Source organism: Nicotiana tabacum, chromosome 4 (assembly GCF_000715075.1).
Source record: "Nicotiana tabacum cultivar K326 chromosome 4, ASM71507v2, whole genome shotgun sequence".
In the NCBI taxonomy this organism is placed as follows: domain Eukaryota; kingdom Viridiplantae; phylum Streptophyta; class Magnoliopsida; order Solanales; family Solanaceae; genus Nicotiana; species Nicotiana tabacum.
In genome coordinates, this window is record NC_134083.1 from 26,909,809 (window position 1) to 26,917,531 (window position 7,723).

Here is a 7,723-nt window from a genome sequence, read left to right on the forward strand (position 1 = left end):
GTTTCCTGCAAATGAGCCAAATGGTCCTCTGCGCGTCAGGGCTTAACTAGCATGTCATCAATATAAACTTTCATTGATTTATCTATTTATTCCTCGAACATTTTATTTACTAGGCGTTGGTAAGTAGCTCCTGCATTTTTTAGCCCGAAGGGCATCACATTATAACAATACGTTCCATACTTGGTGACAAATGAAGCCTTTTACTGGTCTTCCAGGTTCATTTGGATTTGATTATACCCGGAATAGACATCGAGAAAAGTAAGGACCTCATGGCCGGCCGTGGCATCGATCATGCAATCGATGTTAGGCAGTGGAAAAGAATCTTTGGGGCATGCCTTGTTTAAATCCTTGTAATCTACACACATTCTAAGTTTGTTCCCTTTTTAGGGACTACAACTATATTGGCTAACCATTCAGGATATTTCACCTCCCGAATGGACCCTATCTTGAGAAGTTTAGTTACCTCGTCCTTAATGAATGTGTGCTTTGCCTCGGACTGGGGTCTTCTCTTTTGCTTTACCGGTTTGAACCTAGGGTCCAGGTTTAGCCGATGCGTCGTTATATCCGGTGGGATCCGTATTATATCTAAATGGGACCAAGCAAAACAATCTATGTTATCAATAAGAAATTAAATAAGCCTTTTCCTAAGTTCGGGGGTTAATCCTGTTCCCAGGTATACCTTTCGTTCTGGCAAATGCTTGATTAGTACGACTTGCTCCAACTCTTCAATCGTTGATTGGGTAGCGTCGGAATCATCGGGAAGCACAAAGGATCGAGGGATCCTTTGATCATCATCTTCATCGATCTTCTGATTTTCTGGTTGGGTTAAAGCTGATGTCTGTGATTGCTATTTAGCATCTCGTTCCCCTTTTGAGTCCGATCCCTTTTCTGGCGACGACGAGGATATCAGATTCGCTTCCTCGACGACAAACATTTCTTTTATGGCCGGTTGTTCTCCGTACACTCTTTTGACTCCCCCCCGATGTTGGGAATTTAAGAACCTAGTGTAGGGTCGAAGGTACAACTCTCATGTTGGCCTTCTAAAAAGGGCGTTGTACCTCATATCGCCTTCGATTACATGGAACTTCGTTTCCTGGATGGTCCCGGCCACGTTTATCGGCAGAATTATCTCGCCTTTGGTGGTTTCACATGCCATATTGAATTCGTTTAGAACCAAGGTTGTGGGTACGACCTAGTCCTGTAGACCGAGCTGTTCTACAACCTTCGATCTAATAATTTTGGCCGAGCTACCTGGATCGAATAACACGCTTAACGTTTGTTTTATTCATAAGTACGGATATTACCAATGCATCATTATGAGGTTGTATGACTCATTCTGCATCTTCATCAATGAAGGACAAAGTTCCTATGTGTGTGTAATCCTGAGTTCGAGATTGCTTTTCTCTCATAATCGATGTCTTAGTGCATTTAAGCACCGACCCTTGAGGGGTATCGACGCCACCGATGATCATGTGGATGATGTGTTGTGGTTCTTCTTGTTCATTTTGTTTGCCGAAATCCCTATTTTTGAAATGGTTCTTTGCCCTGTCGCTTAAAAATTCTCGAAGGCGCCCTTTATTACCTCCTCTCTTAGTTGCATGCTCCGTTCTGTGGCCGTGGGTGCCATGATATTCGCACATTTGATTGGGATTCCTCTGGGCAGGATCGGTCTGCATGGGTCGAGGCCATTTAGTGTCTTTGATGCGTCCGATAGCTGACACAATGGCGGATACATTAATGCTGAAGTTATAGTCCGATAACTGAGGCATTTCCTTAGATCCGGTAGGCCTGTCGAACCCACTTCAGTTCATCAGCCCCCGAGACTTTTGACCTCGATCACTTATTTTGTTTCTTTGTCCGGGGTTACGTCTCGATTCATTGATTATGTGGTTTCCGTTATACGGTCGGTATCGATCCCTGATCGGACCTTATTCTCGATTGATATCCCTTCGAGAAACGAGTTCAGACCCCAACTGATCATCTTCGACTTTATTTTTTGATTGGTACCGATTGTGCACGTAGGCCCAAGTGATAGTTGGGTACTCGACCAGGTTATGCTTCAACCGCCGTGAAGCCGTCGAACTTTGTTCGTTCAAACCTTGAGTGAAAGCCTGAACAGCCCAACCGTCTGTGACTGGGGGTAGATCCATTCATTCCATTTAAAAACGAGACACGAACTCCCTTAGTATCTCGTTATCCTTTTGTCTTACCTTGAACATGTCCGACTTCCTGGTCTCGACTTTTATGGCCCCGGCATGTGCTTTTACGAAGAAATCCGCAAGCATAGCAAAAGAATCGATAGAATTAGATGAAAAATTATGATACCATATCATTGCTCCCTTTGACAGGGTTTCACCGAATTTCTTCAATAATACGAATTCGATCTCATCATCCTCTAGATCGTTCCGTTCATTGGGGTCAGTAGTTTCGTTATATTTAGGAATCTCGGGCATGCGGAACTTCTTTGGGATCGGTTTAGGAGCCGCGCTTGGGGGGAAAGGCTTTTCTATGAATTTTTTGGAATCTAAGCTCTTCAATATTGGTGGTGCCCCCGGGATCTGATCAACCCTAGAGTTGTATGTTTCCACATTTTTATCGTTTGCTTTGATCCTTCTTTCTACTGATTCTATTCGTTTGGTCAGTTCTTCAAACATCTTAGCAATTTTGGGATTAGTCCCTGACTCCTGCTCATTTGATTTCACTATAGCTAGTTCCGTTGTATGGGCGATTTCTCGGGGTTAACTGGGCTCCGGCCTACTCGGTATCTGGGTTTGACTCTACAACTGAGCTATTGCTGCATGTTGAGCTTGCAATATTTCAAAAATTATACGCAAGCTGACGCCGTTTTTCTCGACGTTATGGGTATCTCGAGCTGCAGATCGAGTACCACCATGAATACTATTTTCAGGTTCAGAATGTAGGTTCGCCTCAATGGACACATGCAAATTAATGTCTATTGGCACTTCGATTCGAGCTCCAATGACGTTGACAAGCGGTCTTTCGGTACTGGGTGTCAAGTTGTTGTTCTCATCTTGAAGACCGGCTTCGTTGTCGATAGGTAAGGCCATTTGATTGATAGTTAATCGTTGCTAATCCCAATCCAAGATACTTCCGAAAACAAGCGCAAAACGGTGTATTTTTGCAGATTCCTATCAAATAACCACTGTTATCCTTAGCCCCACGGTGGGCGCCAAACTGTTTACCCGAAAAACGAATAGAGTTGAATTTGTACATAGTTCTAAGGATATGTGGTATAGCTTAATACAAATTGTAAGGATCAATAGAAATATCAAATACGGATTGCAAAGAATGCAAGATAAACAAGGTTGGAAAGAAGATAATTTTTAGGACTAAGCAAGATGAATCAATTTATGAAACTTAAAAGAATAACTCTTCAATATAGGAGTATATGATGCTTGTGTTACAATATAAGCAAAAAACTGTCCATTTACAGAAATGTAGCCATCCTCTTTATAGTGAAGGATCCTACTTTTAGATATAATTAAAAATACATAGTGGGAGATCCATGATAAATCAGTTTTTCCATAATTCCTGCCGGGATTCTCTCCTCTAGTGGGATTGCAACGACTCTTGTCCGTGAGCTCGATATTGACTCGAGCTCTCGATCTTGACTCGAGCTCGATTCTGACTCGGAGTCTGGTATCGATTCGGGGTCGGTGTCGGTCGGTCTATGCATCTTAGGCTCGATAATTTTGCCTCACCCCATAGTTCGATTTGGATACGAGCTCGATAATGATGCCGAGCTTGTCATTGATCGGTCCTTGAACTCGAAACTTGATGACCTGACTTTGGACCTCGACCTGGTATTACGAAGCCGCCCTTCGATCAAAGTATCACCATACCGACCAGTCCGTACGACGGACTAATCGGTTTTGACCGTATACAATTATACTAGAAACGCCCTACAAAGAGAAGAATCGAATACATCCTAACTTCAAAATTCTAATGGAAGAATCATGAAAATTAATACCCTAAAGAGAAGGATCAGATTACATCCAAAATTTAAATTCTAAGGAAAAAAGGTCATTAAGGAAAAACATGTTGAAACTTTTAAATTGGAAGGATGTCAGCTAAAGGAGAAAAATAGGGGTACGAAATTTTAATGGTTCGACGATATTATTGGTTATTTTTCATTGAAAAAGACGTGTAGTTCATAGTAACAACTAAGGATTCCTTTTTTTTTTTTTTTTTTGACCTTTTGAGTATTTCGATGGCAACTTTCGTATTTTGTTAGTTTATTTTAAGGTCGAGAAAGGAGTCATTTCTCAGCTCAAGTGCACAACTATTTCAAAATATGTTTAAAAACATATATAAATTTCTTAATGTTTTTCTTAATAATATAATTTTATCGATATACAAATGCATTCCATATTGGCATGTTAACATAAAATGAAATGGAAGGTATACTTAAAGTGGATTTACTGCAATTCGATCAAAATATGGACACTTAGTGAAAACCCGTTTTTTCCTTTTCCTTTTTTTTTCCTTCTTCTTTTGTATTACTGTTTACGAATGGCAAGTGCAAAATCCACGAACACAATTACGTAGAGAAAGAAGCTAGTCTTTTTCCGCCTCAAAATGTTTTGAGAGCGCAACGTAGGTACGTAACAAAAGATTTTGATGGCGATTTTCCGTTGCATGCACGCCTTATCTTGTACGTATGTAATTAAATGCATTAATCTTACGTTGCATGAAAATCATTTATATGATTTCGTAATGATTTACTATTGATGTTAATTTTTGTCACGAGAGACTTGTTCCATGTTTCACCTTTTCTTTTTCCTTTATTTTTCATCACGATCCAAATCCATAGCACATATTGTCCGCTTTGGGCCTAGGTCCATACAAATTTGCTCTCCGGGCTACGCCACCTCGAGTCTCAAAAGCACGCGTACCATGTGAACTTGCGTCATGTCTTATATAACTCTTCACTTTACTCTCCCACTCCGATGTGGAAATTGCCTAAGGTGACATATGCATCCTTTCTTTAGAAGCATGCCATCCTAGAAGCATGTCAGTCCTGCTTGACCCGCCCTCATCAGCCCCTCTTTGTCATGGTTATCACATTCAACCCCCCTTGGGACTCAGCATCCTCGCTGAGGTTTGCCCTACCATTGTACTGAGAGAGATTCGGCTTTGATGCCATATGTGTCACGCCCCAAGCCTATGGCACGTATTGTCCGCTTTGGGGCTAGCTAGCCTCGCACGGATTTGTCCTTCGGACTACGCCACCTCGAGCCCAAAAACGCGCGTACCGTGTGAATTTGTGTCATGCCTTATATAGCTCTTCACTTTCCTGTCGCATTCTGATGTGGAAACCTAAGGTGACATGTGCACCCCTTTTTCAGAAGCATGCCAGCCTAGAAACCTTCCTATCCTGCTTGACCCGCCCACATCAGCCCGCCTCCGTCGTGAGCATCGCATTTCCTTTCCTAAATTCAGATAAAATCGAGGATACAAATAATATATAAATCATAAAAAAGAGAGAATTCAGGATATGAAGTAAGATAAATTATTCTTTCGATGTATGGTCTTGAAAAAATGGGTATAGTGTATTTTTAGGACAGCATGTATATTAGTCCTAAAAGATTAGGACCAACGGAAGCGATAAAATATTCAAATTGTCAAACATATTTATAATGCTTAATTTTCTTGATAAGTCTAGGGATTAACTTTATATCCCTCGGTAAAAAACTGTCTCAGTTAAATTTGCATTAGCACTTGTTAAATTCATTTGCAGAATATTCTAGTGAAATTACCCCATTTTTATTTCATCTTTACTTTAACGCCACCTTTAATTTCCTTAACTTTTATTAAAGATATTGTTAGAAATAAATATGAAACTTAAAATACGATGGGAAAAGAATAAACTTGTGGTCCATGGCCACCCAACCCTTCCCAACAAACCCTGTTTGATTGTACTTTATACCAGAAAAAAACACATAAATTAAAGATTGAAAATTCTTATTAGATCTTACCTACATTTACCTTATAACTTAACAATAAACTTATAGCAGGTAGGAGTTGGCGTGTTGACCATTAAGCATAGAATATTAAACACATGGCCAATCGTATTAAGTTCTACCATATTATGGTTACGCCACATGTGCAAAGCGAACAAATCCTTTTTTTCTTCGTTATATATACCCCATTAAACATTCTTATTAGAAAATTGCTTTTCAGTTTTTTTTTTTCCAGTTTTTACAAAAATATAGTTTTAGAAAATATTTTTCAGTTTTTTTAAACCTGTTTTTTTGTAAAAAACTGAAAAACAATATTTTCAGTTTTTTCAGTTTTTAGTAAAAAAATAAATTTAATTTTTTTCCAGCTTTTACAAAAAAAAAAAATTATTTTTCGGATATGAGTAATGAGTCTTTTTAATTAATTAGGAGATATTTAGAATTAACCAACATGACGACGACACGTGTCCCTCCATTTAAATGAGGGGTATATTTGAACCCAAAGTATGACTGCAGGGGTATAGATAACCCAATCGTATAACAAGGAATATTTTTAGATCATTTTCGAAAGTAGAGGGGTATATTTAGCCCTTTACCAATTTATATATGTCACATACACATTCTTAAAAATTCACCAAAAAAGAAAAACAATACTAAGTACTTATTAGCTTATACTTGTCTCTCTAATCGGCCTAACACGTTGACTGGCCTTTCACTAGCAAAATAAACATTCTTTTCCTTTTTTGTGTGTGTTGGCGCGTGTTTTGTAAACTTAATTATGACGCAGCATGTTTCCCCCATATTGGGAAATTTCTTGCTTATTTCATCTTTATCGTTTGAATCGATGAATTATTGTTTGGGGGGGGGGGGGATCCTAATTTTTTTAATGAAGTAGTATGATATAAGAGAAAATGCCAAAGATCGATGATGACAATTCAACTACATTAATAACTTTTAAGTGGGAGAGAAATGAAAGTTTGAGAAATTATAACCATATGCAGCAAGTTTTGCTCACGAATAAAAAAGTAGTTCCACCTAGTTTCATTTTTTTTGTAATAATTTGATTAGGCATAGAATTTTAAAAATAAATAATAATTTTTGAAACTTGTATGTTAAATATAAAAAATTTTGTGGCGATAAAAATATGTCATTAATGATAAAATAAAAATATTAAAATTAAATTATTATTTTTAAATAAACAGTCTTTTTTTAAAACAAACTAATAGGAAAATAGTATAAGTCACAAGTATGTACTTGACATTACGATGAAATAATATTAATGTGAATATCTAGGAAAAGGAAAAAAGGAGAAGGTGATGTTGATATGTGGATCCAGACAAGGGACAGAGAGGTTTGAGCAAAGGGAAATGGATGATTGGCACATAAAGTGAAGAAACCAGAGTCACATGTGGGGGTGCCTCAACTCTATTAGGCAATAACAACTAACCCATCTCAATCATCTTAGCCCATGTTCTAAGCTACATTTCTTTCAATCCTACTATGCTTTGATTGCAACATTATGCCCAACTTTTTCTCCCTAACCTACTTTACATTACATATAGAAAAATCTTAGTATAAAGTGACATATCTTGAGTTGCGTAAGATAATTTTTTTCACCAAAAGTTGGGACTCAACCATCCATAGTCTATCCAATCCAATCCAATCATTAATGTGCAATCGTGAACTTGTGAGGAGCTTGAGAGGCCTCGTTATTTAATATCTGAATTATATCGATTGTATAT